At 44.5% G+C, this 27,119-nt stretch overlaps 1 protein-coding gene across 2 annotated transcripts in view; it reads left to right on the forward strand.

The window, feature by feature from the left end:
- ror1 (receptor tyrosine kinase-like orphan receptor 1) overlaps positions 1-27,119 on the forward strand; it is a 122,434-nt gene that overhangs the window by 1,090 nt on the left and 94,225 nt on the right. The window lies entirely within an intron of this gene.

Genomic DNA, 27,119 nt, shown 5'->3' on the forward strand with positions numbered 1-27,119 from the left:
CATCTGAAGGAGCGAGCGGCTTGGTGCTGAATGGAACTCTGCTTTTTTTTTTGGTTGACTAACACAAGTATGATTGAATCCAGTTTGAAGGAGTTGTTTATGGAGAAAAACGTTCTCTGCCCTCGGCCTGTGGCTTCTGAGGGAGAATGAAACAGTCCCCTCGTCCCAGATGATGAATCGTCCTCGCAGGGTTTTTCTCTGGGTTTGTTTGGATTCTCCCTGTCCTCCCTAAAATGCTTTTCAGTGTGTTATTTACAGCAGTGGGGCACAATATATGCTGCGCTGAACTTAAAGCACTTCTCCGATCGCCGTCTCCTTCTTCTCTCTATCTCCAGGCCTCTCTCTTTTTTCACAGTGAGGCCGAGGAATGTTAATCCACGTTACTTAACAGGATGAATTTGCTATAACTTCTTCAAATGGACTTTCATGATTAAATATGGAGCGGAGGAGAGCTAAGCCCCAGCTTCTGCAGCCAATTCATATCTGGAAATATTGAAGTGGGGAATTTATAGGCCAAATCTACCCTGAAAATTAAATTTCATGTGCTAATACTATATTATATTCAGGCAGTAAAACTGATTTGCTTTGCACTGAAACTATAAATCTACTGAAAAGTCTCAGTCTCTGTCCCTCGGAGATGATCTGCAAGTGTCGTTCGTGACTTTTTCTCCACATCAGAATAATCGTAGCTTCAACCTCAAACGTTAAAGGACAAGAAAATCACTCCCATCAGGTCGCTCTTCAGTCGGATCCACAAACTTTACCTGGTATTCACCGCTAACGACGCAGCTCCAGGATTTGTTTGCAGAGGACGACAGTGGGAGTCCTGTGTCTCTTCTGGAGCAGAGTGCTACGCCCTGTGATCAGTGGATGTAGCCGGGCTCTGCTGAGGAGGCCACTGAGCAAACGCAGCGAGGAAGAAGCTGAAAGGCGCGGCCGTCTCGTCTGTTGTTTTACTGGTCTGTCTGTGAGCGGACAGTCAAGAGGTCAGAGGTCACCGAGCCGTGGCTGCAGTGTTTCTAGGAACAGTCGGGGGCTTCCCCTGCACGGCTACAGCAGGGGAATTGAGTTTACCTGGCAGATCTGAGGTTAAAACCCTGTGTGTGCATTGTAAAGGGATTTCAAGGAGCTGCATGTTAGTCACTTACCAACGCCTGAAACTGGACTGGCTCACTAAGTGCAGTTGAAATCACATGCATGCTAATTTACTAAACCCAAATTAAACACAGCAAGTCTTTCTACATTTAGTTTTCACCCGTGTCAGCAAGATTATGGAAAAACCACTAAACCGATTTTCCACCAAACTGTCACCTGTTGATTCAAATTTGTATTAAAATTGAACATATCCCTTTTCTAAATGGCACCAACATTAACACGGCACTTCCTCGAACCCTTTACAACACACAGGCCAAGTGTGAGGCCAGTCTAGTTTAAGGAAGTGATCAGATCAAGGCAGAGGGTCAGGTGATCTAAACAAGGACATGGAATCCTGATCATGAGATTTTTCTTTCTCATGATCATTGCTTCATATGGCTCAGTCATTTCCCCCCCCCCTAGCAGAAATCTACCTCTGCTAATTGTGTTTCTTCTTAATCAGTTAAACTCAAATTTAATCCAGGTTTTGCATCATGGAAATTGGATTTTGATTGATCAGATCATCAGATTACCAAGTGAACGCACCTTTTTAAATGAGATGTAAGCTACTCGAGTGTTTTTTTTAAATAGTCACTGTCAGTCCATCTAATAACGTTTCGCTCTTGAGCTGCAAACTAATAGACCGTGACATGTCCGTAAAAATAATTTGACAACAGTGTTTTCCCGCTACATAAACTGTCGATGTTTCTGAATGTGGGGCATTCACCTCTGCACATAAAAGGTCCTGTGCAGGGCAGCGACTATGTGAAATGTGTTTAGAGTTGCGTTTAGCCTTTTAATAACACTCAGGGAGGCTATAAATCACGTTGGGTGGAACTGCCTCGGTGTAGTTTTCAACAGGACACACTGTTGACACTGCAGGCACTTCACCCCTTGGAAAAAAACCGCTCTCCTCCGTCCGACGGGCCGAGTGTGTAGGAGCCTGTCCTGCTCCGCCGGCTACTGAGATGTCTATCTGTGCTGTTATACGTCTTCTGGCATTTTCTCCGACTCGTATTAAGGGAGCAATTTACAAGGAGGTGAAAGAGATGTCAGAGTTAATGGCCGCACGATCTGTGTGTGCATTTATTCAAATCAGCCACGCCCTTCAGTGAGTCTGCTCAGTGCGTGTCATCGTCGCAGCGCTGCTATATTCTCTCCTTTTATGTGCGACTATATTGGGTTTTATTGATAGTTTCTCCAGATGCTGTGGGAAATGTTGGGCTCCGTCATGGTCTGAGTGGTGCATCCCTTTCAGATAGACGAGTCCGCCGTGTCTAAAACTCAACTCCCACTCGGTGCAACTCAGCCGCCAAGTGCTGTGCATCCCTAAAAGCTCCTGGCATGACGCAGGAGAATGTGGCGGGAACTGTATGTGTGAAACAGATGTATGGTCTTTTCTTTCTGGGAGGAGGGGGCTGATTTTTTAAATTTTTTTGTTGTGTTTTGTGTTTTTCGCCTCCATTTTGAGTTTGTGGAATGAGAAGAAAGTCACAGGCATTCATTTAATCAGGGAGCGGTCATCAATCATACGCCTCCCCTCTGTTTTATGTCACTAATTTAAAACATTGGTGCGTAAACCACGTTGTGCTCCAGCAATTACCTACTTCCCATTCGTTATTAAGCACACGTGGAGGCCAAGGCTCAGGCTGCCTCAGTGTGGCCAAAGGGCAAAACTGAATATTACACACTAACTGTTTAACTGATGTAGAGTCAGGGGCTGATTTGCTTTTAAATGATAAGTATCAATTAACTTCAGTACTTTTAAAAAATGTGACTTCTGTAGATTACATCTGCCAGGAAGGCTGTGTTTCTTGGTTGGTTTGTAAGAGAGATTAAGTGAAATCTCTCACGGATGCATCATGGGCCACTGAAGAACTCACAGAATGTTGGTGTGGGTCCAGGAATTCATTCTCACTTTATTTAGTACTTCATTTAGTAGAGTTTTTTTTTACATTTTCACCATTTTCCCAGGGAATAATTCCTGGATCTTGATGAAACCAATCAGGCATATTTAAGGACCTGATATCAATGAGTGTGTGAAATCTGGTGGATCTCGATTGGATTTAAGGGGACCGTTGGGCCTTGACGGGGGTATGAGGCCATTCTAGTTGGTTTGTTTAACAGCAGGATTGTACAAAAACTACTCAGCAGATTTCCTCAAAACTTGGTGGAAGGATGAGACACGGCCCAAGGAAGAAACCATTACATTTTGCCTCGTGTGAGGACAAAGTGGCGGATACAGAATCTTTTGATCACTTTCTTTAACACTGAGAGATAGGACATTATTTTTGGACATTTTTACAGATTTCCTGGGGAGTAAATCATGTATCTTGATTAAAAAAAAAAGTCATATTTAGTGGACTGATCTGTCAGTGTGGGTAATTTGGTGCAGATCCGAATAAAAAACACTGTCTGGGTGCCATTCAGTTGTTTTTATCTCCTCTCATGATGGTAGTTTCATCTGCTTCTCTGATGACGACAGAATCTGAAGTTTACTCTTGATGTGAGATGACAGTGAAGGCTGCAGTTGTTTTCCATTGAGCCGCTGGCCGGAATGTCTTGATAATATGTTGTCAACGCTCGGTCGACGGAAGAATTTAGGAAATCGCTTGATTTCGGTTTTCCTTCTTTGCGGGCCGACACTCTGCCAAGTCACAGAACGTCTTTCTGTGAATGGCGAGGAGTGTAAATTTCCTGCCTTTGCGAAAGAAAAAATGCTCTTATTTCTACAAATCCGTCTCTGAGGAGAACGCTTGTTTCCTCGCGGTCAGAGTTCCTGGGAGAGGCAGCGTTTAATCAAAAGCTAAACACAGTTCGCCCAGATCCTCGTCGCAGACGTTTGATAAAGTTTCTGCCACTACAAGCTGTAGCCAAGCGTGAAACCCTTTTTCCTGCAATTTACTGTCTGCACAGGAGGTCGTCGGGTTAGAGGGAGAAAAAACCTCTGCAGGGTTCAGGGAAACGCGGCAGTGGATTAGGAGACGGAACAAAAAACATTGGTTCAGGTTTGAGAGATGCAGCGTGTGTAGATGACACTGTGGCATTTTGCTTTTTTAAAGAGTCTGGAGTGAGTCAGGAAATAAGCTGTGGCAAGGCAGCAATAATTTAATTTTACAAGTGTACGCTACAAAAATAGACTCAAATTATATTTGCCCCTTTCCGTCAATTGACCTGTGATGTGTACGTCCAACCGCAGATGAAATGGCTCACTCTACCTTTTTTTATTCAGTACGTTCTGTGTCCATGTCTTTCAACTGCTGTCTGGAAGACAAATTACGCCTGCCACATAAAAAATGTTCTCCTCTGTACTTTATACAGGCAACACAATGCCTCCTTTGCTGCAGTCGTCAGGCGGCCTGTAAGTGCAACAGTGTGCTGATGACAAAGTGACACTTTAATGAGTCTAATGGAATAAGCCACACATACTGCATATCAGTTTTCCATGTGGACTTGGCACGGTTCAATGTTGGGGACTGGGGGGAATAGCAGAGGCTTAAAGAGCTCTAAATTTTATTGAGACCACTCTTCATTGCAGTTTTATCAAATTACTGCTTTCCTAGCGTCCTCCACGCCACAGCTCCGCTCCGGCTTAATAAGTGGAGATCATGCTACATTTCGTTTAACAGGAGGCAGGATGAAACATGGCTTTTTCAATTCCCCTATATGTGTCAGAGTAAATCTTTTAAAACCCTGTTTGCGTAGCATTAAGGACTTCAGAAACCCCCACTGCAAACAGACGGGCTGATCTCCGTCCAGCCACAATTAGCTCTTTGTGCGACGCCACACTCGCTCCGAGGTTTTGAATACCTCAGACCTTATGGGCTCCGCTGCCAAAAAAATACTAGTATTTATTTCCCCCCCAAAAAATGTGTGACGCTTATCAGTCGGCCTTGTTGCTCGGGGGTCAAAACTCTGCCTGTAAAGAATCTGTGTTTGTTTTCACGTCTTCAGCGTGTTCATCCTTTTTCTTATCACTAACACAGTGTCTGTTCTAAACCGGCCTGTTTGCAATGGGCTGTTCGGTCTGTGGTGATGCTGGCTGCAGCTCTTCTGTCTGAACTTTAAAAAGTGTCCTGCAGTGAGTGAGCAAGTGAAGACCTGCTGCTGGAGTCAGGCCACAGAATCATGAAGCTGCACAAAGAGCTGTTCACCTGTTTGTTCAAAGTTCAGTGAAGCTCGGTACAGGCAGAACCACGAACTGGAGAATTAAATGCTGCGAATGAGCTGTTGACATGATCTGCAATGTCACTTATGTTTGATGAGTTCAAAAAAGGGCATCAAAAGGAGATGCCACTGTGGAACAATGCAAATGTAAACTTTAGAATGTGTAACTCGATACTTGTTTTGCCCAAAAAATGGCCCGTGAAGCTATTTTTGATGGTGAATAATCTGCTTGTTTTGCTTTTTCTGGATGACGAATTGGAAGGACAGGAATGTAGGACAGAAGATACTCCTCCAAATCACACTAAGTTCAACACTGTGCTTCAATGGGCCCTTAACAAAGAAGTTAGAGATACGTGAGCCACATGCAGACAGACAGAGGTTTCTGGAATTGAGTCGTTGGCCAAACCGCTGCATCAGAGGAGCTAAAGTGCATCTGTGTGATAGATGTCATCACCCCGACGTAGGAAAGTAGAAACTCGCCGAGCACCAGAAGCCCGACAGTGGAGTTCACGCTGTTTGTGGATACGAATCGCCTGTATTTTTTATTTTCTTTGGAAAACTTTTACATATATTCATCCCTCAAAGTGTGTTTCCAGTGGAACGCACAGACCCACTTTCTTCCCGCTGGAAATCAGAAACAAGTCAACCCCTCCGTCGCCTCACCACCACCACCACCACCACCACCAGTATGACATCAAGACGCTTTGGCATTCCTCTTATCTGGCGGGCACAAGACGAACGCTGGCGCTCGCTGCCCGTTTTCTCATTTTCTTGGCTGGAATCTCTCACTCTCAGTCACACACACACAATCACACACACACACTCTGTCTCTTCCCCTCTCTTGCCTCTTGCAGTTCACTTTGGCCTCCACTTGGCTCTCCTTGCCTGGCTGAGACTGACATGCTGCTCTTGGCTTCGCTGCGTGTGTTTACTCAACAATAAGTGAGAGCGGCGGTGGCTCCACACCAGCTCCTGCCGTCTTTTTACAGACACAATCACAACGACTCCCACTGGCCTCTGGTAACGTTTTTTTTACCGTATTCAGCGTTTTTCAGTTGGAACAAGTGATGTGAGCTGACACAGAAACTCTTACTTCATACTTACAGTCCTGTGATGGCTCCTGACAGGGTCGTATATGAAGGGCGCTGTTTAATCACGTTTCTCACTATCAGCTCCGGCTCCACGTCGCTCGGTGCTGCTGCGGTTTACGCCGCGAAAACCATCGGACCATCAGCCCCGCGGAGACATTTATAGGAACTTATCGCTCCGCTGTTATTAATAGAACATCATCACGTGTTTTTACACAGTTTCTGGTTTCTAAAAAATTATTCTTGGCAACTTCACCTTTCAGATCGTTCCCTGTTTTTCTGCCTGTCTTTCAGTTTTCAGTCCTCCAACACAAACAAATGGTGTAAATAACACATTTCCCTCGTGTGTATTTGGTTTTAGTGCAAAGTCAAAGTCTTTCGTAGTTAAACTAGAGATGTGTGAACTGCAGGAAATAACATTTTATGGGGCTTCTTAGGATTTGTGTTAACTTTAAATTAATTCAGTGTTTCCCTTTTGGAATGTGTGTGTGTTGACTGTGAAGCCAAACCATCTTGATCGCCCCCTAGTGGCTGATTGCTGCATAGGTCATAAACCCCTCCATGTTGGTGGATGAAAAGCATAGTACTTGTTAAATATATTTAAATAAGTTTCTGTCATCGTTTGTGGTTGTCAGATCTCCGGTCTGATTTGTGCGTTGTCCAGTCAGTTTTAAAAAAGTTTGTGTAACATAAAGACTTACGTGTGTCTTTTCCATCATTTGGTCTTTTATTGCTTCGTAATCACAATCAGTAACCATAGAGACTTTAATCCTGTTTCAGCCTGAAGTTGAGGAATTCTGTCTTTTTGAAGATTAGTTCCCTCTAAATGGGTTTTATTTTCTTAAGCTGCCAGTTTAACAAGGCCGGTTTGGCCCCTAAATAGAATTTTTGGATCCGCTGAAGTAATAACAACACGATTTTCAATGTTTAAGCCTTTTTTTCCTTTCATAGTTTTCAACGGGGGGATTCAAAGTGGAGATGTTTCATGAGACTGGATGATTTTGGTCAAAGCCTGTGGGACTTGTAGACCATCATCTTTTTTCGACAACTGACTGTGTGTATGATGATGATGATGATGTCTGTCCGGAGATGATTGAATTTGATTCCTGATTCATCCAGCTGTGGGACGTCCGCTCTCCGCGCTGCAGCAGATGTTGAATTTATTGTTGCCTTCACATTTATTGTTGCCTCAATCAAGAGTAATTGGTTTGCTGTGGGTACTGACCAGTATTTTGAGCAATGTGTTTTTCTATTCTACTGTAAAGTCTTGGCAGGCGTGTGTGAGGTGTTGTTTTACTATGAAATGGAATTTACGGTCAACTGTTCGTTTGGCGTCTTTCTCGTCTGTTTGCTTCTTTCTCTTCCCGTTAAATTTCTCCTTTTTTTTTTTTTAAATGACCTCCTATCCACAGAAAGTCCCATGGCATCAATACTTTCAAATCAAATCTTTTCCTTCTATTACTTGTGTTTGTTTGTAATTGAGGGAAATGAAGTAACCATGATTGAATTAAATTGGCATATGACTTAAATTATGAATAAACTGAAGTTGAATTATATTTCCCATGCTGCACCACTGCAAGCAATGATCAGATTTGACAGATATAGATCAATTACAACAACTCCACTGTGTATCTTAATTCTTGGTCTGTATATATTTCTTTTCTTGTTTGGAGCATCTGTAACAAAAGCTAATTTCCTCTGAGGATCAAAAAGTATTTCTGATCCAAAATGCACAAATCTCAGTTGTGAAAACTGAGTGTGGACATGAGGCCGTAAAAGGAGAGGAAATGATGCCTTTAAAACCTTGTTAACTTGGTGTAGACATGGTCTTAAGTGGTGTTTTTAAATCCACCGGCGTGAGAGTGGACACAGACTTAGCGTGTTTGTTTAACCAAAGGCTTTGTCACATTGTTGTGTAAGGGAGCCCACTGAACCAGCAGCCAGTGTTTAACCAGCCACTTGATTCCCACACAAAAGACTCAAGAGGAGCTGCCTTCGACCGGTGGCTCCGCGCCGTCGTCCAGCGCATCTCAGACTCTCACATGAAGCAGTGCTGCCTTTTATACTGCACACAGAACCGGGCCAGAGCAAGACCAGTGCTGCACCGTACCAGCAAACTGTGACGATGATATTCAGGGACAAACATGTCAGGGACCAGGAGCCTTAAATAAAACAGTGACGTAGCATGAATAGAAAAATGGCACCGACAACCATGAAGAAATTGGACTCAAATGGAAATTCCCTTTGGATCCATTCTAATCCTGAGGCGACCGCACTGACCGAGGAATCTGGAGTTAAAGGTCTCACTGGCTTTAATTCTGAAGTACTGTTAAATGGCCATCTTGCAAACCACTGCTGGCCAGGAACCTGTCTCATTCAGGACCAACCCAGTGAGACAGAACCACTGTCCATGTGGCATTAAAAGTATTGTTGACGGGCCATAAGGAAAAATCATTGATCGGGGTAGTGCTTTGGTCAAAGTCGGCATAACTTCCTTCCTCCGTTTTTAAAGTTTGTTCCAGAAACTATAGCCGGTAGCGTGAGGGTGTGCAGATTATGGCGCAGCCGACGCTAAGAGCTCTGGCAAACCCTCAAAGCTTCCTTCAGTCCCGGGGAAAAGCTGTTTCTGTACCCACACACTCTTTGGTAGCCTCTTAAATCCATTGTGGCTTGATGGCCTTGCCATACGGAGCTTCTTGCAACTTCTTTCAAGGCAAAGTTACCGACTTCTATTAACCCAACTATCCAGATTATCAAGTTTTAAATGGAAACGTGGCTGAGAAGAATCGCAGGATGGACGGGTACGGTCGGTCGTTTTGCACCAGTGACCGTCCAGATTCAACCAGGACCACGGAGGAACTGGAATGATAACGGGATAGTGCATAGATATCAAAGTGGAGGAATCTGTTTTCTTTCATTGCGACATTGTGTTATCGTCTCCTCTTCTGTCTCCTCCTCTGTCTCCTCCTCTGTCTCCTCCTCATCCAGGCAGAGAGTTCAGCTCATGTATAGGGGAACTCTGCGTTTAACCCGGGGCGGGTGGAAAACAGTCTCGTTGATGGGGGACGCTTCCAACCAGGAATTCATACATTTATCCTGCGGGATGTTAATGCTGCCTCTTGCCCTCCGCTGAATATCTCTCTCTCTCTCTCTCTCTCTCTCTCTCTCTCTCTCTCTCTCTCTCTCTCTCTCTCTCTCTCTCTCTCTCTCTCTCTCTCTCTCTCTCAATTGGGAGTGTTGAGGGGAAATTTACCAGTTAACCCCTCTCTCTCCCTCTTCCGTTTTTCCACTTCAAACTGTTATTTAATTTCCAGGTGGATGTTTATCGAGGGTGACACAACTGCTGGAACAACCCAGGTTTAAGTTTATTTACTCGCGTGCTTGTGTCCTGGATGCCTCTCACACCTCACTCTCCTTGTTTTCCTCTCTCTTCTGTCTCTCTCTCTCTCTCCCCCCTCCTTCACCCGGAGAGCATTGATTTCAGCAGGGCAGGAAATGAAACTGCATTGCCCTGCGACTCCCAGCAGGAGAGGGGGAACCTGGGGAGGGAGAGAGGAAGAGGTTCACTGAGTTAAAGAAGTTTGAAAGGGATGAAAAGACCTGACGGTGCCGGGGACGTGAGCGAGGGACCGTGATGGGCCCTGGAGAAAGCTGAGAGGGCCCAGAGCGATGGTGAGATGAGAAAATATTTTCATAAAGGCGTTTGACTGACAGCAGGCTTAAACGAACTCTCAGCTGGTCGTATCCAGAAAAAAAAAAACTGAAACATTTGGCTCGTTAGGAAAGAAATGTGACCGAAGGGCGCAGAGAGAAATAAACAGCAGACGAGCAAAGGAGAAGAAGAAAGTGGGTCTGGCTACAGTCGACGTCTGGTGGCCCCTTTATCTCTGACAACTCCTGACCCTCATCCCTCTATCAGAAGTCAATGATCTTCTCTTCAGAGGGGCCTGCATAAGAGGCTTAGACCCACGTGATCCCCCCGCCTGTTTGTTTAACCTCTGCGTGGCCGCCTCAGCAGTGCTGAGCTTTGCCCACAAGAGCTCATTACATCTCAGCCGTGCGTCTCTCTCACCATTTCATCCAGCCGTCGTACATGGGGCTTTTAGGGCCTCAGAGTAAATACGCTGTTAAAAGAAAAAGGGTCAACTCAACACTCGTGCTTGCAAAACGGCAACATCTTCCGGATTAAATCTGGAAATGTCGAGCACGTACACGACAGGTAATGTTGTTTCCTTGAAGAAAATCCGATTTTCCAGCTTCTCCCTCCACTTTAATGGAACCTAAAAAGCCGTCATGTCGTTACAACCATAATTGGAGCAAAGGAGAGACGGCTCAGCGTCAGCAGCTTTGCAGATGTTTTTCGCCACAGTCCCGCTGCATTTAAGCAGAATATTTATTGCGCTTTATGAACGTCTGTTTATACTGTTGCATGCATTGTGTAATGATGTTTTGCAACACGTCCGGCGCCCTGCCCTGTGGATGTGCGCAGCCTGCAGGGTCCCTGCTGCAGTGAAAGTGGACAAAAAACAAACAAAACAAAACATGAAATCCCAGCTACGGGCACTGTGGCTTATTATTCCTGACATGCTCCGTTGGGAAACACTGAATCAAAATGGGCTGAGGCTGATGATTCAGAGTGAGACAGTTCGCTGCGGCTGTGATTCATGGCTTGTTTGAGTCGGAGTTCAAACAATAGTGGAGTCGAAAGGTTGGAACTTTCCCCTGTGGTACAGTTTTCACTTGGCGGAGACTTAAAGGTTGAGTTTGTCAGAGCTTCATGATTCTTCTTCCATTCTGTGCTTGAGCCTGAGCAGTACGGATATTTGGGCCAGATAACGATATTAGGGAGTAAAAAATGTACGACATGCAGGTCGACATGTCTATATACAAGAGAAGATGTAATTATCAAAACCATATGGCAAAGAAATGTAATTGAAGCTTGATATTTTATACTTTAAACATTAACATCATTATTCATTATTAGTATGCGTCTTCTTCCGGCCTATTCGATAGGACAGAGGGTTAGTAGTGAAAGAGAGACAGAGAGAATGGGGGATGGAAAGGGCCACAAGTCGGAATCGAACCCGGGCCGCTGCAGAGGCTCTACCAGGTGAGCTGTACGCCGCCCACGTGTTATTTTTCTTTAATTGGCTGGTCGGTTCCTGATTGGAGCTTGTGTCCTTTCTCTTGTCCTGTCTTGTGTTTGTATTCCAGTTATTTCCCTTGTATCCTGCAGCCTGTTCTGTTCTCTCTCCACCTTATTGGTGCTTCAGTCCACGACCAGGCAGCAGTGACCCACTCCCCCCCGCTGCCCTCGCTTTGCACCCCGGGCGCTGTTAGTCCCATTTGCTCTTTAATTTAAACTTGATTTAACTTTAGCCAGCTGGCTGCCTTAACCTCTGCCCAGGACAGCCCCGGACAAGAGGGGACATTGTCTCGATACTGGCCTCTGTGTGTTTGTGAGTGCAAAGACGTGCCTCCTCCGAACATGTGTCGCTAACCAACATTAACACATTTCCAAGGCCTGCTTTTTGTAATCACTTGAAAACGGCCCATGCAGTTTTCCTTTGAGGGTCAAGTGATCGCTCTGGGATCAGACTCGTAACATCTGCTGTTGATTGTCCTGTAATACTGTGACTACTGTAATGAACGTATGTTCTAATAAGTAAAATGTCCAACACTGCACATCTTCATAGAGAATGAGTGGGAAAACATGTGAGTGGAAGACGTGGCTGTGAATCCTGGTTAATTCTTATCAGATTTGTATCAGTAGATGTGGCCAAGAATCTTTTTTAGGCGTTGCTTTGAAATTTAGCTAATTTGAGGGGAAAAACATTTGACTTCCTTTTGAGATACCTCTTTTAATCCTAAAATGAGCAGGAATAGGCAGAGTTCCTTTGCCATTTCCTTTCTGTTAGTTTCCACCGCTGAGTCATGTTCAATGACGTGAACGCACTTTAAAACTCACTATCTTACCAGTGTTGCATCTTGTGTTACACGATTAAATTTATGGCTGACGCGCATTCTTCCCAAGATGTAATAATCACAACAAATACACAATAATTACACAAAGAATCATGAGTATTTATGTGCCAATACCCAGTTCAATGAGCGTCATAACATCTCGCTGGAAAAGGTGCAGCGTCCGTGTCTAGACTGTGAAGAAGAAGAAGAAATTAGCGTGTTCACCTGGTGTCATATTTCCATCCCTGCCGATCAGAACCTGATTAACACCGGCGTCTCCAGTGGAGTCACTTGACCCGAGAGTGAATTCCGATTGTATCCATTCTCATTGCAGACAAAAGCCAGATGTTGGTGGGTGTTAGTGGGTTTTTCTGACGAGTGGAAAAGGGGCTTTCAGATAGACACAGAAAGAGAGAAAGATGCTATCACAGCCAGCGAGTGCCTCCATGTCGGCTGGAGACTATTTAAGGAAATCCCACATCTCTCCATGTTTAATTTACACAAATACCCCCACACTTTATGAGTGTAGTACTGCAATACGTCCAGGAAGTAACCCAGGCACTCTGCTGCTCCCTGGATGAGTTACATCACTCAGTTAAGTTTAATGTGCCAACCGTGCCCCTTGTTTCCTCAGGTTACTCCGGCTCCCCTGCCCTCGCAGCAATAAAAAGCGTAAAGAAAAACAGTAGTAACGATGGCCCCAGACAATGGCAGAGAAGTGTTTTACTGCTGGTTACACAGCAGATAGCGGCCCTGCATGTTTGCCCTCGGCCTGCGATTACACGAGTAATGCAGCCGGAGCGTGATTGGTGGTGTGTGTTTGCAGAAGTGCACGCCCCACGTCCCCGGCCTGGTGGTCTTGGAAAGCCACCAAGATCACTCGGCTGCTCTGTAATGTGAAAGCAATTAGCAGCCAGAGGTTTTTACGCAGTGCCAATATGTGTGGGATAACAAAGGGGAATGTAGGTCAGCCATGAGCCAAAGGTAGATGATGTGGCCGAAGCATTTTTCGAACACCCGGACACTGAAGAAGTTATGCAGATGCAGATTTGCAGAAAGCTTAGGGACACATCTGAAGTGATTTTGGTCTTTTGTGTACTTCTACATGACACATACTCATGTAGAAGTATAGAACAGGAACCGTGCATCGACAGAAATCAAACAAAAGTGCGCATTTCATCCTTTTCAGCTCCCCAGGAAAGCGATATTTGGATTTCATAGTCAAATTCCTGATGTAAATGGGTTTATTTCAAGTTTAAACCCAGATTTATGGAGCTCCCCGCAGACCTCTTTGATGTCTTCACCCTCCGTTTACTTCATCTGACATTCATTTTAATGAGACGGACATTCTCCCCGATAGAGATCTGCCTGCGACTTATGTAGGAATACAGTAAATCTGTGCCACACACATATTCAAGTAGGGTTAGATTGAGTTCCCCGTGTGTGTGTGTGTGTGTGTGTGTGTGTGTGTGTGTGTGTGTGTGTGTGTGTGTGTGTGTGTGTGTGTGTGTGTGTGTGTGTGTGTGTGTGTGTGTGTGTGTGTGTGTGTGTGTGTGTGTGTGTGTGTGTGTGTGTGTGTGTGTGTGTGAGTGGGGTGCGTGCCCTCTGTCACATCTGGCTGCTTGTGGTTTTTTTTCATGAACTGCTAAATGAGGGGAAAAATACTCCCAGCTGTCCTCATGAAAACTCACCTGGTGCAGAGACGTTGGAAGTTCCTTGTTTTCTCTCACACGTTCTGTTGCCCAGAACACATACACACACACACACACACACACAGCCTGTTTAAACCATGCATGTGACCTGGCCTGAAATCCTCAGTAGAATATTCAGCACTAGTGTCCCGGCGTAACCTCAGAAGTCCGATTAAGACGCTACAAGACGGACAGTTTGGTCAGGGCCACATGCATCGCCGGCGCAACCGCCGCCTCCTCCTCGCATGGTAAAGTCATTTTCACCTCGGCCGCTGCGGGACGAGGAGGCCAGGAGCAACATCCAACCGCTCCCCACCACCTCACCTCAAAGCTCCAGCCCATCGGAGGGGAGCCGAGCTGGGAGATATCGGGCTCCGAGAGCTGAAAAGCAGCTTTTGTCCCAAGCGACCTTCCGGGACCTCTGCCTGACTGCTCTATCAGCAAATCATAAACCATACGGCAACAACTAGAAACACAGGAGCACATGGCAGGAGGGTAAAAAAAAAAAAGACGAGGGGGGAAGAAAAACAGAGAGAAAAATCAACATGATGAAAGAGTTGAAACGCAAAGTAAACAACACAGGAAACGCCGGCTGTAGATTAAAAGTCATAAATACGTCTGTGTGCTTTTTGCATTGTAGATTGATGACGACCTTGAGGGACGACACTTTACAAGTTGTTTTAATTTTATGCATTTAACATCACAGCAATCCTGCACACTTCACATTCTGAATGGAGATGTAAGACGTGTTCCTGCTTCCAAACAGGAGACATGATACACTATCAGCTTCCTGTCTCCAGCCTGGACTGAACCATTTAACACTGAGGCTCCGTCAGCATCTCTCTGCACTCCTCACTCTTTCTGCCCCCCTCCACAGCTTTCACTGCTTTCTCTAGCTCTTCCACTCTCTTTGCATTTCTTGTCTATTCAATGTCTTGACAGTTTCTTGTTTTCATTTCCTCTCCCGTCTTCCTCTCCTCTTCTTCTCGCCCAGACAGAGAGACAGCCACTTTAGCCGCGGAGCAGCGTCAGGCCCCACGTCTATCAAAGCGAGGCTCACAGCTGAGATTTAGTGGGATTAACACCTTTCAATCTCAACCCGTCATTTCAGGATTTCCAGGTTTCACGCCAGCTGTGTGTTGGATAAACAAGGAAGCCGAGCTGCTGCCAGCACACTGCTGCTATTGTTGGGTTAGACACGATTTAGACTTTGTGTAATCCCACTGTGTATTTCAATTTACACCAATATGTTACTTACAGTTTGTTTGTAAAAACCCAGGTTTATGACACAGTCAACACAAAAAAAAGATAATTTTACACTGAAAAAAGAAAATTGTTCAACCAACTTAAAAAAATATGTTTCAAGTGATAACACACAAATGAATTAAGTTTGTTCAAATTAAAATTAAACTATTAATAACTTTAATTTGATAAAACTTAAGTCGCATGTTTGTCCATCTATTTTTAAGTTGGTCAACAATAGTCTTTTTCTAGTAGAATTATTTTTACTCGAGCAGAAGTATGTGTGTGTGATAGAACCTTTAATTCCCTGAGAGGCATCATAATAAAGATCTGAGGTGCAGGCGGCTCTCGGATATTTACGCGTAGACCTGAACATATTTATCATTCTTGAGACTAAAATCCTCCTTCAGTCCATTTTAATGAAATGTCACAGTAGAGTTTACCGTCTGCGGTGAAAATGTATTATCGTACAGTCGTACACTTCTTAGGTTTCAGGCTCTGCGGACCATAAAATAATCAGTCTGGTATGTACACAGCTGCGTCCATAAGTCTCGGACCACTTAGGGATGATGTATATTTTCTGTATTTTACACGTCCTCAAAGTTTTTCGCCGTCGTCCCGGCTTCATCCTGATGTTTTTGTGCCTTTTTCCACAAACAGGACCGAGCTGATGTCGTCTCCTTCTCCAAATGACATGTTTTAAGCCTCTGCGCCGCCGGGTTAGAAGAATTGAATCATCTACAAGTAGCATAGATCATAAGTCATCCGGGTGGTGCACTGCAGTAAGTAGGAAAGCCCCTGTTTAACCACAGGGCCCGAGTTCAAGAGCCGGCGCTGGTGAACACCCACGCCCTCTCAGCGCCACTAAACAAGACAGTGAACGCCTAGCGGCCCCTCGGGGAGCTCTTCATGAACTGACCCCGCACTCTCACGTCCTCTGAGTCTGGGAAAATGAAAGGAAATGTCTCTGCTGGGATCTATCAAGTAGCCCATGCAAATCGGTACACTTCCTCAAAATGTGACTAGTCCCACCAGTGCCACTGGACCAGCGAGGTCTCAGTCCGACCAGCCCCCAGCAAACAAGAGCTGCACAGAGGCTGCGGCTCTGGAGTGGAAACCCTGAGACAGCAGGCGTAACTCAACCACAGCAGTGGAGTCCTCAGTCAACGTGATAAACGCAGCTACAGGACAAGAAGCTTCACGTTATTCTGAACCTCTGTCAATCTTCCACACAACACATTGTTTGATTTCTGCAGGGATTAATAATGTTATAGATTTATTTATTTGTGATGCATTCTCTCTACAACGTATCTCTACAAGTTTTTATTTGGTAGCTTTGACCTGAGGTTCACCTGTTTGGAGAATTGCTGTGGAATTAAATTAACTTGTTAGCTGAATTTGGGTTGCAATAACAAAGCTTTGCAGGACGGTGGATTATGGCTATTTTTAGAGAAGTGAAAAGGCCAAAGAACACAGGCGACTATTGTGTCGTAGAAAACCAACGATGACCAAACACCAGCTGTTAACTGAAGTTAAACTGCCTGACTCACGGATATGATTGGACTCGACTTTGTTGCGTATATGATTTTTAGTAATTTACTGGAGAACACATCCCACAAACACTTCACTGCATGGCTGCTTTTCTGTACATCCAAGAAAGAGGTTATGTTTTCACCCCTTCGTTTGTTCATCAACAGTATTACGTAAAAAATACTGAATGGATTTCCACGAAACTTTTGTGGAAGGATGAGACATAGGAAAAGAAAGAAGCCGTTACACATCCAGGAATTTTGTTTTCCCCTTCTTCAACATTGTGAGATTGCGGTTTGTTTTCTGACGTTTTCACAGTTTTCCCAGGGAATCCTTCATGGATCTTGATGAAAGAAATCAGGTATTTTACTTAAGGGGACTGATGTCCATCTGTGTGTGTGTAATTTGGCGCAGCTTGATTGAATTTAACGGGACTGTTGGGCCTTGGCGGAGGTTTCTGCTCTTCTGATTCTACTCTTCTGTGAGTTTTCGGGTTTTCTGGGGGAAGAAGTGAGGGATTCACGGATCATTTAAAAGCCGCTGGACGGTCGGTCAGGCAATGATGCATTTCAACAGCGAAGGAGACTCTCGCTGCATCTTCCTGCCTCTTTTGTCGAATGCGGTGTTGAATTAAACACCTTTGGGAGAGCTACTGTATGACACACTGTTGAGGACCAGTGACCCCTCCAGCTCATGTGGTGTTTATTCACTCTCATCCACTACAGTTGATACAGAAACATTTGGGGGGAGCGGCTCCACAGATTATGGGGCTAATGGTGGCGTTTCCAGCTCTATCTTTAGTTACCGTCCATGAATGGAAAGAAAAGAGGAGAGGCCAGCAGAGGGTAAAAAGTTGGGGGCAGAACAGCAGCCGAGAGAAGAGAGAGGGAGAGATGGCTCTTGGTAAATCATTTAAATGCTGTATTGTGTGTCTGATTGTGTTCATATGCTGTTAGTGACTGTAAGTTGCACTGGGGTCGGGGGGGGGCGGCCTGCAGTGAGTGGTAGTATTCGAAGAGGTGAGAGGGAACGAGTGAGAGGGAAAGAATGGGTTGAATGAAGGAGGAGAGAGTGACCAAACAACAGAGTGAAAGGGAGAAGGGAGAGTAAGTGGGGCGTTGAGGGGGCAAAGCTTTTATGAGCCATGGAAAACGGGGTGAAAGGAGGAGAGAGGGGGAGTTGAAGTATGTGGTGGGTCTGAATAGGGGGTCCCCATGTCCTCTTTAATGTCAAATGAATAACTCCTGACCTAACACAGGCCTTTAATTGGTATAACCACCAGTTGGATGGAGTGCTACGTCGGCCGCATTGTGTGAAACCGAGGAAATGCTGCAGTCACTGTAGAAGTAGGAGTTTGAGATTAGGTGTTGGAGAATGTGTACATCACCCACTTACATATGTAAATGCAAGTTTACATTGACTCATGATATTTAACTCGAAAAGTATTCTAATAAAAAGATTATTAAATTATTACATTATTTAAAAGAAATTGACTTGACATTTTATGATAAATAAATGTAATTGAGGCTTTATATTTTACATTTTAGCCATATACAAATAACAATAAATCAAAAGAAGACACAAATACAACCGAATGTAAGGCACTTGAAATATGAAAATAAACACAATATTTTTTAATGTAAACCTAACTGCACTGTTTATTCTGTAAAATAACAGTTTTCATATCAACGCAGACAAACGCTGATACTGTGAAAGGCTCATATCAGCAGATTATCGGCCACTGTTGAATTGACCCTGGATGGTTTATTTAAGTCGGAGCCACAGTCTCATGAACCAAAACAAAGAGATTCAGGTTAGACTCAAATGTTTTGCAAAACATCTGCATTAGTTTGGACAAGAACCTAAAGCTGCAACAAAAATCCATGTTCTTAAGTGTCGACCCTTGGATTGGTATTAACTGCAACTATTTCCCATTACAAGTTAATATGGATATTGCTTCTTGCTCCCTGGCTTCAGGGCGGCTGACCAGAGAGACCCCAGCTCTCCCCAGTATGGGGCCCTCCCTTGTTTGGGGGGAAAAGGAGCAGCCTTGGGCCGGCGAGCCCCAGGACACTCGGTGCATGAATGCATGTGGCGGTGGGGCAGCAGGAGAGGAGATGGCTGAAAGAAGCAGCTCAAGCAGAAAGAGAGGGAGAGGGGTTAAGTGGAGGCAGGTGTTCCATGACAAACCTTTCAACCCCCCCACCCCCCACTCCTCCAGTTCCCTCCACAGAACTCCCTGGCACTGCAAACCAGCCCAACAACAGACACTTGTTGGTCATTCCCCTCTTTTTTTTTTTTTACGCGGTTATCCTTTATTCAACCACCTTATCCTTATGATCTAATCCATCCACCCAAACTCCACCTTTCCCCCCTTTTCAACCCAGGTTCCTTTCCACCGTCTGGTCTGTGCTGCTTTCCACGGGACCACCTGGCTCTGTGGTCTGAAGCATATTAAACCTCCCGCTGCCTTAAGTAGACGGACGGTTTTCCCACTGCTCCACTCTGCCTGACCCAGCTGGCAAATTAATTTAGATTAGATCGACGTAAAAAAAATAGTGTTGGTGCTCTGTCATTGTGTTCCAGAGGTTATTAAGCTCCAGCTCGGCACCGTACACAAATCCAGGTCTGATTGCTGGAAAACAAAAAATACAGGGAGCGGCCTGATTGATGTCATTTTGTAATTTTGTTAAATGAAATTGAATCAGCCCGTGATTAAATATTTTTTTTCCCTTTTTAAATGTAATGTAGTTAGCATCTCTTTTCAGTGGCGTTCGTTTTTGGCACGTCACTATCACATTTGCAAGGGGCGGATATGCAGCGTCTGCAGAGTGAATGGTGATTAACGTGCATCCTTTTTCTGGCTTTTCTAAGGCAGCCGCACTCTGTCTGTCACATTCACTATGTCAGACTCCACTGACTGAAGTTTAAGTAAAGTTTGTGGAGTGATGTTTGCCAGTTTTTTGCTTCTAAATTATACACATTGGCCAAAGGGAGCATTGGAAAGTTACTTTTGATTCTCTCAATGGCAGCAAGCAACTCATAAGGGGCTTGAAACCCTTTTAATTTCCTTTAAGGAGACTGCTCATATTCAGGTTGATCATTTCAATTTGTGTTAGTTCTTGAAAAGGTTTACATGCATTAACATTTTACACAAATGGCAAAAATATGTAACACTAAAGGAAAGAAATACTGACAGAGCATAATATGTCTCCTTCAAAAGTACGTAATTGATCAATCATCATTCATTGGCATGATATGTTACTTATGTGGAGGTAATGAAATGGAAATGTTTGTGTATATTAAGTCCTCTCACACCCACTGTGAGAACGTTAGTGTTGTTAATGTAAAGACGGATGAGTCAAGAGGAATTCTTAATGGCAGACATCGCAGCCTTCATTTAACCCTCCGCTCTCAGTGTGATTCACAGAGCCTCTATTGTGTGAGCGATGAGTGTGGAAGGCGAATGACTGACAACTGTGTGTCTTCTGTTCTGCCCAAACATAAAGTGTGTGTGTGTGTGTGTGTGTGTGTGTGTGTGTGTGTGTGTGTGTGTGTGTGTGTGTGTGTGTGTGTGTGTGTGTGTGTGTGTGTGTGTGTGTGTGTGTGTGTGTGTGTGTGTGTGTGTGTGTCTGTGTGTGTGTGTGTGTGTGTGTGTGTGTGTGTGTGTGTGTGTGTGTGTGTTGGCAGAGAGATTGATGGTTTAGCCTTCAAGATGCTGTTGGTTCTAGTCCCACAGTGACTGGTTCTTCTTTCTTGTTGTGTCATGAAGCAGCGGCTTCGCACAGCAGCCAGCTCCCCTGAAACATCTGGAATGAAAGACGTGCGGCTGTTTTTCGGTCTGAATCACCACTTATCATCACACACACACACACACACTACTGGTATTCCTTCCCTTGCTCATTATTCGCGGAGTCCTGTCCGCTCTGTCCAGACGTGACCTTGTCGTGTCAGTTGTGTTCACGACAACAGGAAAATGTCTGGAACCTACAGACGAGTGGTGCATATCCTAACTTTGTCTGAAAGCAGCTTTATAGTCTCTCGCTATGTCATCAGATGACGTCTTTCATTACGACCCGATTTCTATTTTACTTTGGTTTGATCTCCTTTTTTTTTTTTATCAAAGCAGACTTTTCTTAGGCCACCTGCCCAGGTATGTTATAGGCCACTAAGGTATATTTTGACCCACTTCAGCTGTCAGCAGATAAAACTGCCACAAATAGAATCTATTTCTGTTGGAAACACTCCAGTGTGTTACAGCGATATACACACACACACACACACACACACACACACACACACACACACACACACACACTTAGTGACGCAATTTGGTCCAGTCAATGAGCGACTCCTCAGCGACCCGCAGAGCCGTCGCAGGCTCCAGTCTTCTTGAGAGAGAAGAGAGCAGCACTGATAAACACGACTGGATAAGAGGCCGGCCCCCAAAAATAGAACCAACCACAACAATTCACCGCACTGGTCCTGATTAAAGACGAAGGAAAAGAATGCAGAGATTCCCTCCACTCAGCCTCCACCGTCTCTCGTCGGCACAGATTGTGTTGATTTCATTGTGCCGTCATTTCTGAGGACGATTCCAGTGGTTAAATGTCATTAGTAACAGATAATCTGATGTTGATTACTGTGAAATTCTTTTCCCAGAAACTTCACCACAAACAAAACTGAGCCACATTCATCATCGTCTCTATGATGAGTTCCAGCGACTCTTAACATCTGTACTATAACAACAATCATTTTATTTGAACACTTTTTTGTGTTAGAGTTAAAGCTTCTGCAGATTTAAGCTATTTCGCTTGGTCTTTCTCTCTCTTATGCAGAGACGCACACACTCGAGTCTAAACGCCGTTCTATCTGAACTCAAATAACACAGCGATAACAGGGTCGCCACTTTGTGACTGCGCCGCTGCCTTAACTAGCGTCCGTTTGTGATAATGAGCCAGACCTTATCTGCGTTATCAGTAACAGGAAGAGAGGCAGCGTGCCAGACAACAGTAGTTACAAAAGAGGGGGGGGGAGGGAGGCTGTATTTACAAATCTCTGTATGTTTTAGTGACGTCCAACAATAATTCAGTCATAGTTCTGCTTCATTCCTCCGGTGTCCTGAAGGTTATTGGAGAACTAACGTCAAACTATTTTCTTTAGTTTAAGTTAAGTTATCGCTTCTGTTTTTAGCCGAGCATGTAAAAAGCTGTTATTATTGGTTAATAGCTGGTGAAGAGCGACCGAACTTAGAGCGAGGTTATATAGGAGATATACTTTAATCTACGCTCATACGCACGCATCATGCCTCCTGCGTCTGTTTGGTGCGTCGGCTGTGCAGGTCCTCAGAAATTAACGCTACGTGTCCGCGGTACGCACATGAACACTAGGGGGCAGTATGTGACCTCCAGTTTCACCATGTTTTTTATTTACAGAATACAAATGTGGAAGTTCCATATTGTCTGACGTCTTTAGTCGCCCTCTAGTGACATACTCCAGTAACCTCGTACACAGAAAGTATGTGAAGAATTAAACGTACTTGCAGCTGGTCGTCAACGAGAAACGCGCGGCTAAACAGAAAGTGTGTCTCGGGACTAACAGAGATGGGTCAACTGACAGTAATAGAGAGAGAGAGATGGTTATTACGTCAAGACATATGGACGTGGTTATACGCAGAGAGCAGGTAAAGGATGTTTTAGCGATGAAGACGAGTTAAGACGGGAGTGAAAGAGCGAGAGACCCGAGGTGATTGTGAGATTCGCGGAGAGACGGCGAGCGGGAGGGCAGGAGGTTATTGGATCGCTCCGGTCAGTTACAGGAATGACTTTTCCCTGACTCCAGGTATGTGATCCCGGCTGAGCACGGGGATATCCTCTGTTTATGCTCAGGCAAATACCTGCAGATTAGGCGGCCTGGTATTCACCTGATTAAAATGACCTTCTTGTGTAAACTAAGCCTGAGAGCCCACACACACACACACACACACACACACACACACACACACACACACACACACACACACACACTAGGACCTCTTGGAACCTGGGCAGTATATGAACAATTCTGTCTGTGTAATTAAGACACACACACACACACACCAAATCACCAGGGAGATTAAGAAGCAAAGCCCCTCAGAAGAATCAGTGGTGAAAATAAAGCTATTAACTACGTTTCAACACAAAGAGCTAAGTAGTGCACCTTTATTTTGAAGAAACCCCCCCCACCACCAACGCACAAATACCTATCTCGGTCTGCAGGATAGATCTGTGTGTGTTTTCCATGTGTGTGTGTGAGTGTGTGTGCACAGATGTCAAGGCCAGGTGAAAGGATTAAACAGCGATAGGTCAAAGCCCAAGGCCAGAACGCTCATTTTTGGGGGGTTATACTCCATCAATCATCCGTCTCCTCCACATCTCTGCTTGTTCTCAGGTTCCCTTTTGTCTTCAGCGTACTCTCCACATTCCCATTTTTGCTGCAGCGCGTCTGTCTTTTACTTTTTTTTTTTTATCATATCCCCCCACACTGCAGTTTCTCTTCTCTCTCCATCTCCCTGTTGTCCTCTTTATGTCAGTTATACGTGCTGAGGTCAAGTAGCGTGAATCCGCAGATTTCAGCCTCAATTAGAATATTAAACTAAATCCCACCGTCTCCCTGCTCTCCAGGGCGACACACGTGTTTGGATGCAGAATGTAACTGTATCCTGGGCTTGGTATATCATTGCTGACAGCTGTAATGTTGCAATGATGCAGCTTCTTGCTTGAGACCGGCTACATGTGGCCTCCCTATCCCCCCTCGCTGCTGTAAATCCTTGCTAGTCTGAACCTTTGGAGCTGTTAGTATCTACTTGTTGCATGATATGTGTTGTACAGACACATGGTGTGTGAATGTGAATCCAGAAAGTGGAGCCAGTCTGATAATCAGAATCTCTGTTTGTTTGCCAATATGGAAACTTTTTATTCATAGTTTATGTTAAAGATTATAATTAAGCAGAAAAATTTGAAACCTCAATGATATTTCTATTTCATAAAGGTTTGATAACTTTTTTAACTTTTTAAATATGATTATAAGCCCATATATCAGTATTGGTATAAGTTTGTACTTCCTAATATTAGTATCTGCACCAGCCCCAAAAACACTGACTCTACTGAGGTGTTCCAACAGCTGATATTTAGACCATGAGTCAAGGGAGAACCGGCTAATGGTTCCAGTAGCTTGACGGTACAAAAGTCTTCTGGAGAACATCACCACACTGTACACGGGACAAACAGATGACCCTGATAAAGGTCCTCGGCCTCTAATCCGTCTCTGTCCAACTTCAAAAGGACTTTGCACAGATTGGCTGAATCAGACGGGCCCTTTTTTCCACGAGACCAAAGAAAACATCTGATAATTAGATTTGCGGCCAGAATCCTCTGTAATATCTCCTGGCACTTGTCTGGACAGACGTTTTTTTTTTAAGCTTATCAGTGGTGAGTTCTGAGGTTAAAGGAGCGAGGTCAGAAAGGTCATAAAAACCTCGCCTCTGCCAAAAAGGTTGAGTTTTGACCCCTCTGCGCTTTGTCTGTTTGTTTGTCAGCAGGATTACGCAAAAAGTACTCCACGAAATTAAGTGGAATTATGGGACATGGACCAAGAAAGAACCAATTCCATTTTGGGACCAAGGGAAGAGAGATATTAATGTCATTCTCTAACATGGTGAAATAGGGCATTTTTGACATTTTCACAGATTTCTCTGGGAATAATTGATGGATCTCGATTAAAAACGTGTCTTAATTAGGAGACTTTTATCTACGTGTGTGTGCAATTTCATGCTGGATTAAATTTTAAACATATGGCGTATGTATGAGCTCTACTGAGTTCAGATTTAAATACTGTGATTGCCTTTGTTCAGACAGGCACACAGCATCTAAGTTGCAAGAGAAAAGGAAAACGTGGCCTAAACTGAGATTCCAAGTTTAACACAAACACCAAATTGAGAGTAATGGGATTAGCACATGACTGCAACAATATACAGGCATGTGTGGAGGGCTGGCTCTGCTCTGCTCCATCTGTGGCTGTGTATCAGTTATCTTACGTCCACACAAAACCTCACAACAGGTAGTCGGGAGAGCAGAACTGACTCCAGATCAAAGTCGCTGCAAGGACACCCCCGACCATGTGTCTGAATGGAGCAGGGCTGCAGCTCTGTGGGCGCGGCCATGTCTTAATATTGGTAGTTTAGATCCATACGTGTTCTTTATCATTGGTTTTATATCACAGATAAAAAAATGTGTCACACGAGGAGAAAACCTGTTGCCAGTCGATGGGATTTTGGTTTCCTTGGTGGGACGCGGTGCTGCAGAGGACACTGGGAGGAGTGGGAATGTCCAGACAAAGACTACCAGTAGAGAAGGAATGCCGGCGTCCTGCTGGGCTAATCCTAGCGGGAAGAAAGGAGAAATGTGGAAAGCGAGGGGACAGAGGGAGGCGATGAAAAGATGGAAAAGGAAGGTCTCAGGGTTTTGGGCAGAAATGGAAAAGGGGTTGCTTGAGAAAGGAACAAAAAAAAAAAAAAATCCTCTTCCCATTCACTCCCTTCGCTCTAACTTTCACCTGCTTTCTCTCTATAGCTCCGGGGTGTTCTCTTTTTCGCTGGTGGTCCAACTGCTCTCTGTTCACTTACAGAGGCGTTTGGAGTTAATGAGACATCTGTACTGTCTGAGAGGTGAAGTCCTGTAGATCAGCGTTTCTCAGTCTGCACGGCCCAGCGCTCACTCGGGTCTTTTCAGGGCCTAAGGGGATTGTGTGATGCCACGTTCACCCTCAAGGGCCATTTTGCATTGAAACAAACACCCATCACACCCTGTTGTCTTTATGAACTGGATGCAGGAATTTAAACGATGTCAGACGGAGAGAATCAGATCACGATCTTAAATCACGTTCACCTCTCAGAGACGTCTAAAACGTGAACATGCCCCTGGACAGATCTATCTATTCTCTCTCTGGGAAACCCCTGCATGTTTTGTATTTGTATTTTGAGTTTTTGAGTTTTTCATCCAGGTTAGTGAGTGTGCGTGAGCAGTTATGTTTTCAATCCAAGCATGAGAAGAGACAGAGAGAGAGTCTGAGCCCTTTGATTCAAAGCAGATCTTCAAAGCCTCCGTATGAATGTCGGAGAGCTGCCGCAGCGTCAGATTGACCCCCCAGATAGGAACCAGACCACTGGGAGCTCAGGGAACGCAGACCTCGACTTAAAATGAACTAGAAAACAAATGACAGGCCAAAAAATTGTTTTGTTTAAAAGGTGATGTGGTGAATAGAAGATCTCCTGAGACCAAGAAAAATAAATATTACTCTCTGTCTATTGTCCGTCCTTGTTTACTCAAAACATCAAATCCCGGCGAGCTCAAATCGTACAGATACCATAAAAGATGGCGATGTCATTCCAGGAGTTGCCTCACTGGCTGAATCCAAACCATTTCCTGACCCAGCTTCCTGCGCCAGGCCTCCTGGTTTCGTCCTGTCTGGTCCAAGCTTGAAGCAATTACAAGCGGCTCGGGGGAAATCACCTCCCTCCGCTCTCGGCTCGGGCTCATTTTTCATAACACCGCCCCGTTCTTTTTAAGTGTTGACAGAGACATTAAACATGAAGGCCTCCGTCACTGACACAAGGCTTTAGGACAAAAGCGAGTTCGTATTAGCTTTTAAAAAAAAAAAAATGGAAGATGGATAAAGTCAATTTAGGGGAAAGTGACATTGAACATGTAGCTGTTTGCCATTAACAAGATTTTAGAGGCGTTGCAACCGTCTTTAACCAGTAATGTCGAGACCAGAAATTATGTTTTTGTTATATTTTAACTGTTATGACATAAGCTGCCAATTAATATAAACTGTCGGCATCTTTCTGGACAACATTTAACTTCGTCTTCTGTTGTGAAATACATATTGTGTGTTTCCATGGAAGAAAAATGTGAGAAAAAAAAGGACAGTAACTATCTGCTGATTTATCTCTTTCGACCACAGAAGAGAAGTTTAAAGGGATAAACTGAGAAATGTGATTCATAGACAGTCGAGTGTTTGTTGTGGTGACTGGTCCAGACGGATTTCCACCATGGATGGAAACCGAAGACGGGTGTTTTTTTATGATCGCGCCGCTTTTCACTCCTCACACAAAACAGAGGTCAGAATTTCCTTATCCCCACTGTCTCTGCTTTTCCTCGTCCTCGTTTCTGCTTGTCTTCTTTGATTTCTGTCTTCCTTATACCTCTTCTCTTTTTTCAGCTTTTTTCTGGCTCAGGACATTTGTCTCCCTCAAACCCAGAAG

This window comes from Hippoglossus stenolepis, chromosome 14 (genome assembly GCF_022539355.2).
Source record: "Hippoglossus stenolepis isolate QCI-W04-F060 chromosome 14, HSTE1.2, whole genome shotgun sequence".
In the NCBI taxonomy this organism is placed as follows: Eukaryota; Metazoa; Chordata; class Actinopteri; order Pleuronectiformes; family Pleuronectidae; genus Hippoglossus; species Hippoglossus stenolepis.